Source organism: Ipomoea triloba, chromosome 12 (genome assembly GCF_003576645.1).
Source record: "Ipomoea triloba cultivar NCNSP0323 chromosome 12, ASM357664v1".
Lineage (NCBI taxonomy): Eukaryota > Viridiplantae > Streptophyta > Magnoliopsida > Solanales > Convolvulaceae > Ipomoea > Ipomoea triloba.
The window spans coordinates 15544190-15554797 of record NC_044927.1 but is presented as its reverse complement, the minus strand read 5'-3'; the positions used below and the strand labels follow the sequence as shown (position 1 = coordinate 15554797).

General features: G+C 34.1%; 2 non-coding genes across 2 annotated transcripts; one reads left to right on the top strand and one right to left on the bottom strand.

Moving 5' to 3' along the window:
- Nucleotides 1–5472: 5472 nt before the first annotated feature.
- On the bottom strand, nt 5473–5545 carry TRNAM-CAU. Its single transcript has one exon. It is a non-coding gene; the product is annotated as a tRNA-Met (tRNA).
- A 944-nt stretch (nt 5546–6489) lies between these two features.
- TRNAM-CAU lies at nt 6490–6562 on the top strand. Its single transcript has one exon. It is a non-coding gene; the product is annotated as a tRNA-Met (tRNA).
- Nucleotides 6563–10608: the final 4046 nt, after the last annotated feature.

The window sequence follows — 10608 nt, the reverse complement described above, 5'->3', positions numbered from 1 at the left end:
AATCCTTACGCTTCTTCCATGTCTTCCTAACTTGACGGACTGCTAAAAACCGAAGAAGCTGGTGCATTACTAGGGTCAGCTTCACCGACATCACTCCAAGACCTCTTCCTTAATCTTTTAACAACTACTATCTGCTTCGATCGGATTTCATCTAACCTCAACCGATTACCAGCTAACAAAAACACGAAGAACAAAAACAACAAAAAAATATACACTGTTAGTTAAGAAAATATGCACTACATGTATGAAAATCATGCACTACAACTGATTATCAAAAATAATATAAGTTCTATGCAGTTACATTTCAATAGACATAAGAATGTGCACTGTTAGGCACAAAAATGTGCTCAGTATGGCACAAAAATGTGCACTACAAGCATACAACTAATCTAAAACATGTTTAGTACCCTGAACTCTAAAGATAAACTATGTCAACTATTAGGCTAGAATAGTTGCACTATTAGGTTTAAATATTTGCACTATATGAGTAGAATTTATGCACTACAAGTTATTATAAAAAAAAATGAGTTCTATGCAATTTAAATTCATATAGGAATAAGAAAGTGCACTTTTAGGCACAAACTTTTGCTCTATATAGCAAGAAAATGTGCACTATAAGCATACAACTAATATAAAACAAGTTTAGTACCCTGAACTGCAAGTATAAACAGTGTACACTTTTAGGTTCAAATAATTGCACTATTAGATATAAAATTTTGCACTATATGAGTAAAAATCATGCACTACAAGCATAACACTATCCTAAACCATGGTTAATACTCTTGAACTCCAAAAATGAACTACCTACACAGTTAGGTCTAAATATTTGCACTATTAGGCAAAAGAATGTGAACCATACGCCTAAAATTAATGCACTACAATTGATTATGCAAAATAATGTGAGTTCTGTCGAATGAAGTGATTATGAACAATAATAGCCATAAGAATTGAAGATCTTAGATACAGTATAACACAAACACTAAAATAATATGAACCTAAATCATCCAGAATTTAAAATCACAAACTAACATCAAACAATGAAAAACATGCAATACATTTTCATTAGAAATTTACCTCGCCTATTAACAGCACGTTGAAGGTCTAGTGATGAATCATCCGCCACCGCCATTGTCCTCGTCGTCCTCGTCAACTTCGCCTGAAAGATGATCCTTCAATTCCTCGCTTTCAACTGAATTTGTCGCCTTTTCCTTCACCTTCTCGCCGGAGCGTTCGTTGTTTAATACAAACACAAAGTGCACTTCGTCGTAGCCTGAAAGATGATCCTTCAATTCCTCGCTTTCGTCGTAGTTCGTCGCCTTCTTCTTCACCTTCTCGCCGGAGCTTTCGTTACTCAATACAAACACAACGAGAACTTCGTCGTAGTGCATTTAGTGGAGAAGCGGGAAAGGTAGTGCATTGGTTAAATGACAATAATAGCCTTCAACGTTAATAACAAAGTAATTTACTTGATGCATATGTTTTAAAATGAATGGCCTAGATCATTTATTAAAATCAAATCTAATGGCCTAAATTGCATCCTATTTCTCACCTAAGGATCAAATTTCACATGATCATATATATATATATATATATATATATATAGAAATATGTTCAAATGTGGCTGCGCCTTCCCGTGCGGTCGGTGCGGTTCACACCACTCAATGTTAGAACATACACCACTCAATGTTAGAAAACGCACCACAATGAAAATACATAAAAACACCATAAAACACACCACACATCCAAAATAATACACTATAACTCCCCTGCCTCTAATGGTGCATTTGTTGACACTGTGGTGTATATTTCCATACTTAGTGGTGTGTTTTTTGGTGATGTGTACCTAACGATGCATATTTGTGTGGTGCATTTTCTAACATTGAGTGGTGTATATCTGTATACATAGTGGTGAGGCCGCACTATTCACACGTTAAGACGCGGCCACACCTGAACAAGACCCTATATATATATACACCTATGTTAAATTTGTCTTGGTCTTGAGTAAATTGGGCTCAAAAACTATTTAGACTTAGGAGATTAAATAATTTGGGCTAGTAGATTGAGTCATGAATAGTTTTGAGTTCAAACTTAGGCTCAAAACAATAATATAAGGATCACAGGTTCGTCTCAGATAAACTTTTGGGTCAAAATTTTGATAAATAAATTTATCCCCTAAATAGGACTTCTAAAATCATAAATAAATATATAAATATTTCGTACCAAATCATTTAGAATAAAGAGTTTAAAATATTTAATTTTGCACTTGCTTAACGAAAATTTCTTGTAGGAACTTAAATTAAATATATAGTTTTATTGTAAAAGCTTAATAAAATAGGAGTTTAGAGAAAATGATTTTAGATAATAAAATTATAAAGTATAAAATAATTTATTTGAATTTGGAAGTAGAATAATTTGTTTCTGAAAGTATTTAAATTAAAATATTTAGGATTAAAAAATAATAAATTTTATTCTCAAGAATATTTTATTGAAATAAGAATTGTTTAAAATATCAGGGTGTTACAATAAGATAACAAGAGGGATGAGGAAAAGGGAAAAAAAACAACAAAGAAAAATATTTTTTTAAAAAAATTGTGAAACGTGCCTAGCGAGTGCATGGGCATGCTGAGCGCGCAATGTGTATCAAGAATTTTTTTTTTCCTTCTCCTCTATAGACCATAAAAATAAAAATAAAAAAAATAAAAAAAATAAAAAAACCTCCTATCCTACCCTCTCTCCTCCACCCCACTACAAAAAAATCCACCCAAATCAATTATTAGGGATACTCATATAGCTTATAAAGTAAAAATTAAGTCATATAGATAAAAAAGAATGGCAAGCAATGTACTTATAGTCTATATTCGAAGGATGTGTCCTTCTGTTAGCCTATTAATAAGTCACTTTTACATTTAATCTTCAAGTATTATTTTATCACATTTGGTGCAAGACTTCTATTTTTGTTTTTAATTATAAAATTTTGTCGACATTTTTTTTTTATAGAAAATGATCAAAACTATTCACATTCCATCATAAAACCATACAATTTTGGACACCTCGACTCTTTTGGGGTAAAAATGTATGATTATGAAAGTACGTATGAGGTCATTGTACCGTCATATGCACTTATTGATCGGAGCCATTGTATTGATATGGAGGAGCACAAAGAGCCAACAAGCTCGAACCCACACCCTCCCATGTGGGAGTGCAATCGGGTGACACTAGACTACAAGGTCTTTGGCAAGCTTATAAATTATTTAATTAATGTAGTATACAAATTTATATTATACTTCATCGTATCCGGATTAATTTAGAAAATAAGTTGATCTAATTAGGGTCCATTTGGCATCAATTTTATCCATCTCCAGCGACAATTCAACAGTCGGTGACGGTTCGGTCGTCGCCAGACGCCGAAAATGGATAAAATTGATGCCGGAACCCTAATGACTTGTAATAGAATGTCATTTGCCAGCTTTTAGACTTCATTGCCTCAATAGGACGATACTCTTAATTTTCCATCACCACTAAAACAAACTATCAGCATCGTTTCAACCCCACCTTCTCTTTAAACAGTATGGTGGTTAACAATCATTCAACATTACCAAATTTAGGAACTCATAAATGCAAGATATATTATAATTAGATGTGAGAAAAGTTTAAGGTGCCAATGTATTTCAGGTGCAACTGTGTATGTTAATTAAAATGCTAATTGGATTATATTGAGAATCATTAATACTTGTGTTCACAGTATAGTATCCGGTACAGTAAGGCAAGTAATTACATTCAGTATAAAAGATAATAATTCAAAGGGCTGGGTAGCTCAAGGCAAAAGAATTTCTTTGTGGGGAACCCCCATCAGAGCCATCGTTACCCATTGGTCGTTAAGGCGTATTCTCAAGATACCTATATCTACAGCTGTGGCAATAGGGGCGTGATTGGGTAATATTCCAATTTGACCACTATTAGTAGATAAAATGATTTCTTTCACTTCTGAATCCCAAACAATTCGATTAGGGGTCAGTACACAAAGTTTTAAGGTCATTTCTTCAAATCGCTCTCCATTTCTAAGTTTTTAAGTTCATCGCCTTCGCGGTAGCTTCATCGATATTACCTACCAAATAAAAGGCCTGTTCAGGAAGACCATCTAATTCGCCGGAAAGGATCAATTGAAATCCTCTAATTGTTTCTGCTAGACCAACATATTTTCCTGGAGAACCAGTAAATACTTCTGCTACGAAAAAGGGTTGTGATAAGAAACGCTCAATTTTTCGCGCTCTTGCTACGGTTAAACGATCCTCTTCGGATAATTCGTCCAACCCAAGGATAGCTATAATGTCCTGAAGTTCTTTGTAACGTTGTAAAGTTTGCTTAACTCTTTGCGCAGTTTCATAATGTTCCTCACCAACGATCCGAGGTTGAAGCATCGTTGACGTTGAATCTAAAGGATCTACTGCTGGATAGATACCCTTGGCAGCTAAACCTCTTGATAGTACGGTAGTCGCATCTAAATGTGCAAATGTCGTAGCAGGAGCAGGATCGGTCAAATCATCTGCAGGTACATAAACTGCTTGAATCGAGGTTATGGAACCTTCTTTGGTGGAAGTAATTCTTTCTTGTAAAGAACCCATTTCGGTACTCAGGGTCGGTTGATAACCCACAGCAGAAGGCATTCTACCCAGTAAGGCCGATACTTCCGATCCCGCTTGGACGAAACGAAAGATATTGTCGATAAATAGAAGTACGTCTTGCTCATTAACATCTCGGAAATATTCTGCCATAGTTAGGGCAGTCAAACCAACTCTCATACGAGCTCCCGGCGGTTCATTCATCTGACCGTAAACTAGGGCCACTTTTGATTCGGGAATATTTTCTTCATTAATCACTCCGGATTCTTTCATTTCCAAGTAAAGATCATTTCCTTCACGAGTACGTTCACCCACTCCGCCAAATACGGATACTCCCCCGTGAGCTATTAATCACGCCCCTATTGCCACAGCTGTAGATATAGGTATCTTGAGAATACGCCTTAACGACCAATGGGTAACGATGGCTCTGATGGGGGGGTTTGCTAGAATAGGCAATAATGAAATCACTGTTTTGGTCAATGATGCAGAAAAGGGTAGTGACATTGATTCACTAGAAGCTCAGCAAACTCTTGAAATAGCAGAAGCTAATTTTAGAAAAGCTGAAGGAAAGAGACAAACAATTGAGGCAAATCTAGCTCTCCGCCGAGCTCGAACACGGGTCGAGGCTATTAATGCGATTTCATAATAAGTCGGTGTGTTGAAATATTAAAAAGAGGTTCTAATCCTATTTCAATTCTGTCGAGTAAATACAATTAAAAAGAATCCAATTTTGTTTTGATGCAAAAATTCAAAAATGAAATCGAAAAGAAACAAATTCAAAAAAAAATATCAATACAATAAAGGTGAGTCAAAAACTTATTAGATACCATCGACTCAGGTATCTAATAAGTTCTACCTACTATTGGATTTGAACCAATGACTCCCGCCGTATGAAAGCGGTACTCTAACCACTGAGTTAAGTAGGTCTTTTATCATCCCAAAGAGAACAAAATGAAACCCATCGATGGATTATAAATAGCATATTCCATATAAGCAATACCACTCAAAAAGATCAAAGATTTTTGATGTTAGATCATAGAATAGAATATTCATCTTGACAAGAAATTATCTACATGATAAAATAGATATCACAAGCACTAAGGGCTATAGCTCAGTTGGTAGAGCACCTCGTTTACACGCGCGCCAATGTTTTTCAGGGAAGTCCATCATACAATGATGGAAAAAGTGATCTTTTTGAAAAATCGATGTCTTACTCCATAACTTTGAGGACCATAGCCTGACAAAATCGGTCCGATTTGGGCCCCGTTTAGGTGCCAAACAGACCCCATCATTGATTTGAGAGGTTATCTTGACGTAGGTCTGCCTCTGGCCTAGATCAGTCTAAGTTAAATGAAGTCTCTACCGTTTCAAAAATAAAATATGAAACTTGATACACCTTAAAGTTCATATAATGAAAAGAGAGTTTTTTGAGGTCCTTATCCTCATTAGGCCTAGCATTGAATAGACTGGCTATTCACCTTATCAATATCTCAAATCAATGATGGGGTCTGTTTGGCACCTAAACGGGCGCCCAAATCGGACCGAACCTTTTGTCAGGCTATGGTTCCCTCAAAGTTATGGAGTAAGACATCGATTTTTCAAAAAGATCACTTTTTCCATCATTGTATGATGGACTTCCCTGAAAAACATTGGCGCGCGTGTAAACGAGGTGCTCTACCAACTGAGCTATAGCCCTTAGTGCTTGTGATATCTATTTTATCATGTAGATAATTTCTTGTCAAGATGAATATTCTATTCTATGATCTAACATCAAAAATCTTTGATCTTTTTGAGTGGTATTGCTTATATGGAATATGCTATTTATAATCCATCGATGGGTTTCATTTTGTTCTCTTTGGGATGATAAAAGACCTACTTAACTCAGTGGTTAGAGTACCGCTTTCATACGGCGGGAGTCATTGGTTCAAATCCAATAGTAGGTAGAACTTATTAGATACCTGAGTCGATGGTATCTAATAAGTTTTTGACTCACCTTTATTGTATTGATATTTTTTTTTTGAATTTGTTTCTTTTCGATTTCATTTTTGAATTTTTGCATCAAAACAAAATTGGATTCTTTTTAATTGTATTTACTCGACAGAATTGAAATAGGATTAGAACCTCTTTTTAATATTTCAACACACCGACTTATTATGAAATCGCATTAATAGCCTCGACCCGTGTTCGAGCTCGGCGGAGAGCTAGATTTGCCTCAATTGTTTGTCTCTTTCCTTCAGCTTTTCTAAAATTAGCTTCTGCTATTTCAAGAGTTTGCTGAGCTTCTAGTGAATCAATGTCACTACCCTTTTCTGCATCATTGACCAAAACAGTGATTTCATTATTGCCTATTCTAGCAAACCCCCCCATCAGAGCCATCGTTACCCATTGGTCGTTAAGGCGTATTCTCAAGATACCTATATCTACAGCTGTGGCAATAGGGGCGTGATTGGGTAATATTCCAATTTGACCACTATTAGTAGATAAAATGATTTCTTTCACTTCTGAATCCCAAACAATTCGATTAGGGGTCAGTACACAAAGTTTTAAGGTCATTTCTTCAAATCGCTCTCCATTTCTAAGTTTTTAAGTTCATCGCCTTCGCGGTAGCTTCATCGATATTACCTACCAAATAAAAGGCCTGTTCAGGAAGACCATCTAATTCGCCGGAAAGGATCAATTGAAATCCGAACTCTAGAATAACCCGAATTCGATTCTCATAAGTGACAATTCCTTTTAAACCAGCTTCTGTGCCTCTTGGAGCGAGTGGGGATTAGTCGGGTGGGCCCAAAACACGTCGTGTTGATGAGAGGGACAAAGTAGTATTGGAGCTGGCTGCTACTGTACATAGAGAGTCCTGGCAAATTGGACAGGAAAAAACACAGAAAATGAGTGAGGAGTCATTTTCTCCTTAATTGCACCAATGTGCATGGCCTTCGATTCGCCCTAGCTTGATGGAATTGCCTTTAATTTATTGGCGGAAATTAAAGTGAGTTGACAGCTATGGCTCACACCATGCATCCCAATTGTCTCTTCTTTAATTTGGATTTAATACTTGATGTGAGATTGCTGGTGAAGCAACTAATATATTGTAATTGACTTGTACACCACACTACACAAACTCGATTTTGAAAATTGTCTAACTCAAAATAAAATCAAAAAAGTAAAATAAATAAATAAATAAAAACACACACACATTGGGGTTAATATCACCAAACATTGGGACTCGATGACAGCTTAACAATATGAACCTGATTCAGTTGCAATTGAAGACGGTACTACTTGAGCCATTTTGATATGGATTGGTAAGGTCGACTGACCTACCACGACTCGAGAAGGCCTATTGACTTACCGCCTAAATGGCACTTGAAGTTCAATGTAACTTTTCTAGATTTGTTCTTGTCAGACCTCAATACAAGGCATACTACCCTTTTTATTTATTTATTTTTTTTAGTAACGACTAGAAACCAATAAAGTTTATAATAAGTATCACTTCAACTGCCAAAGACTTTGTGATCTAGTGGCACCCGGTGTCTTGGAAAACAGTTTCACATGGATAATGGGAGTGGGTTCAAGCCTCAGTGGAGGCAATTGTTAAAACTTTGATGAATTCACTATATATTTTATTCTTTGGAACCTTGATTGAGTATCCAAAGGTTCAACTTTCTATAAATATAATGCATGCTCTACTACACATTATCAATTTATAGTTCTATACTTTTGTGCTTAGCTTGCGATTAATGTTGGGATCGTAAATAATTTAATAAACACCATACCATATTAATAAACTATATATTAGCATATTCATTTCAAGAGTACTGCCAATTTAGGGTGTGTTTGGTTCATTGATTTACATAAAAGAAATAAGAATCAAAATCATAATTAGTGTTTGGTTGACAACTTTTTAAAACACAACTATGTGATTTGATTACTTCTTCAATTAAAAACCTCATTCTCTAATTAAAAACAATATTATTCCATCTTATTGGTAACTGACTTTTAAGTTTGGATTGATCTTTTAATTTTTTTTTGTTCATATTGGTGCTTTGGATGTCATTATATTATGATCAATTGACTTAATTTTTTATTTTTATATTTTTAAAACCTTTATTCCCATTATAGAGTCATACATAATCAAACATTAATATTAGTAATCATTTCAATTCTACCATACTACCAAACATGCATGCAAAATACTTTCACCAAAAGTCATTATAATTACCAAGTATTTAATTCTCATTCCGATTTTGATTCCCTTGTGTGAACTAAACACACCCTTAATTTTGTCAACTTGTTAAAACTTTTACATATGGACAAAAACTAACTCCTAAAAAATATCCTATCTTTGGCAAAAAATCTTTTAAAAGAAATATATTTTTTGAATTTCTTTATTCTGGAAAAATAATATGAATGATAAAAGTAGTAAATAGTAAGCTACCAAAAGTAGAGATCACATGCATGCATGATTTGCATCTACTTCCAACCCAGCAAAATTCATTAAGGACACTTAGAAAAAAAGGTTGAAATGACAGCAAAACAAAGTGGTCCAAATATAGCTTGAATAATCAAAAAAAAATTAAGCAAAGAATATTCAGAAAAAGTGAATCCTTTCCCTCTCCCATTCATTCAAAGGACAACCTATCACTACCAGTGACCATTGCCATCTGTTCAGAGAACTCCTCCTATTTATTTCCTTTCATACTTAATGAAGTTTACCAAACGTTTCCTGTGAGAGTGTCGCTGTTAACTTGTACACGCATGCATGGTCACGTACAACAAGCAATCACTACAACTCGTTGTGGACTCAATAATGAGACCAATTATTTTACTCATATCTAAAAGAAGAATTCGTCCCTAAAATTAAATCAATAGTTAAGAGAATTTTACATAGATCACTCTATAATTTCTTGCGGAGTTTATGTGGACCAAGATCATACACATATATTTTTAATATATTATGGCTTATGGAATGAAAATTGAAAAACCCTAGTTTGACAAACATGGTTAATCCTATATGATTTTATATGATGATCTGGGTATAAAAATAATAATAATAATAATAATAATAATAATAATAAAAAGTCATTAATTAATATATGAATTGAAGTTAATGTATATATGTTCAAAATTAAAATTAAAAGGCTAAAGTGTCATCTAGCACCATGAACTATATCCAATTATTCATGCCGCACTCTGAACTTTCATATCGTATATATCGAGCCGCAAACCAAAATAAAAAATTCACCTAGAACTTTTAGCAGGTTTCCAGGTCTTCCTGTTGACATGGCGCAGGTTTTCAAGTGATGTGGCATTTCTTTTAACCTTATGTTGTCCATGTAAGCATTTACATATTAAAAATATTTTTTTAAAAAAAAAAACAAAAAATACAAACAAAAAAAATTAGCATTTCTATAAATTTGGAAATTTGAAAAAATACTAAACAATAAATTAGCCAAAAAATATAAATTCTGAAAAAATAAATTGAAACATTGGAATTGCAAAATTGAAAAGTATACATTATGAAAATAAAGAAAATAAAATTCTGGTTATTTTAATATAATAATTTTGTTTTTTTTTTTAATTTTAAATATGTAAACGCTTACATGGACAACATAAGGTTAAGAGAAATGCCACATCAGACGCCATGTCAGCAAGAAGACCTGGAAACCTGCTAAAAGTTCTAGGTGAATTTTTTATTTTGGTTTGCGGCTCGATATATACGATATGAAAGTTCAGGGTGCGGCATGAATAATTGGATATAGTTCATGGTGCTAGATGACACTTTAGCCAAATTAAAATTTAATATAAATGTAAAAAAAATACTAAAGTTAAATAATTTGAAACATGACTTGAAGTTTTCAACAGTTTTACAAAGACAAAAATAATCATGAAAGAAATTTATTACCTACTTTCATAGATGCAAAATGATCAATAGCCGCATCAAGATTAATGTTGCATGTCTAGCATATCAGTCTCAACGCACAAGATCGCC